This window comes from Perkinsus marinus (assembly GCF_000006405.1).
Source record: "Perkinsus marinus ATCC 50983 genomic scaffold scf_1104296951112, whole genome shotgun sequence".
NCBI classification, from domain to species: Eukaryota; Perkinsozoa; order Perkinsida; family Perkinsidae; genus Perkinsus; species Perkinsus marinus.
The window spans coordinates 160-1,797 of record NW_003209408.1 but is presented as its reverse complement, the minus strand read 5'-3'; the positions used below and the strand labels follow the sequence as shown (position 1 = coordinate 1,797).

Here is a 1,638-nt window from a genome sequence, read left to right as displayed (position 1 = left end):
GGAGAAATGCTTCGCACGCGTGCACACAAAAAAAGAGCCGAAATACAATATAGAGCTCTCCTCGTTACGCAAAAACTATCTTGACGTTGTTCCGTGATGTCAATTACTAATCCAAAGATGGAGGTTTCATTATAATTGTGAATAGGCTGTTGCTCGAGCAGGTACCGTACTGACGTCAAGGTCGAGCACAGAATTCGGAATTTCGTGGCGCAGCGAGAAGTTTATGCAACTGGCACGACCACAATTCCGATCCTTATAAGTTACCGTAGCCATCTTGGCTCAAGGTAGATATCAGGTCCTCTCGCTAGGCTGCAGCCGCAAGGTGAATGCCGGTGACGACCCTTTTGCTCCCCGTTCCCCTTGAACAAAGTTATCTTTCACGAATTCACAGTCTTCCCGCGATCATTTCCGGCGGCAAACCTCACTGATCCGAAAGAAGAGAGGAAAAGGGGAACAATAGCAACATTGTCCAGGGGATGGGGGCGATTCCGAACGGCGTCGTGGGACTGCAGCTTCTCATGACTGACAACGGATTGTCATGATGGCAGCGCAATTTCACTTCATTAAACCAATGATGCCAATGCAAATTTACTGCAACTGACATCGGTAAGATTAGCTGAAGACATCGTTTGCGACATAATCGGAACCATTCCGATGCGGGGACTCGAACCCCGGTCGCGTGGGTGAGAGCCACGAATCCTAACCAGCTAGACTACATCGGACACATCGTATAGGGATTGGTCAGATACTTTTAACTCATGAAGTCACATTTGCTGAACTTCCCCACGCCTCGTCACGTTGTCAGAAAAAGAGAACTTGAACCCAGGAGTGATCGACGTGTGATAAGAAAATATATAGCACAGTTGCTAGTGAACCCGCGAAACCATACACTCTAAATGGTTCCCACTTGGATACAACAAGTAATAGAGTCGCTGTGTATGTTTCAACGGTCAGATCAGGCTAAAGCGAAGGAGCACAGTTCGCTGGGACTCTGTTTATGAGATGATCGATAAGATAATTAAGAGCTGGTCGGGTATTGAAGAACTTCTCAGAGAAAAGAATAAAACGAGGTGATACCTTAAGTCAGCTTAGTAAGATCCAAGCTTAGAAAGCGTCCAGCTGTTCTAGGCCAAAACTAACCAGTAGTGTTAACTTTATTGCGCTCAGGAACTTCCAGAACTTGCTTTCGAACAAAGAGCTATTGATTCAAATTCGTAGCTTCTTAATCCCTTTTCGCATAGCGACCAAAGTTATGCAAGGGAGGAAGCCGGGAACGGCAGTAAAATCCATTGTGTGAGTCAAACGGAGTGGTTCATTTTCTTCGCCTTGAAGTAGTCTGTGAATCCTCAGGAAGCTTGAGCGGTGCTGGATATTCCTTCAAACTTCTCCTCCTGGAGAATTTGAGGATTTGCAAATGGTACGCAGTAACGTCAAAGAGCAGTTCTTCCTGAAGGTACCTCGGAATGGACACGTAGTTTCCGATTGGATCTCTCGATTGCAGGTCATATGTAACCTTACCCCAGACGCTTTGCTCCCTGCAATGTTGCACCCTGCAACGAAGGTCAGAGGTGTAGAGAAGCTAAAAATGGTTACTGAGTATAGAAGACGTATCAAGGGTGAAGAGTCTATTCTCCGCCG

General features: G+C 46.3%; 1 non-coding gene across 1 annotated transcript; it reads right to left on the bottom strand.

Annotated features, from left to right (window-relative positions):
* Positions 1-649: 649 nt before the first annotated feature.
* On the bottom strand, positions 650-722 carry Pmar_PMAR013513. Its single transcript has one exon. It is a non-coding gene; the product is annotated as a tRNA-Glu (tRNA).
* Between the last annotated feature and the right edge of the window lie 916 nt (positions 723-1,638).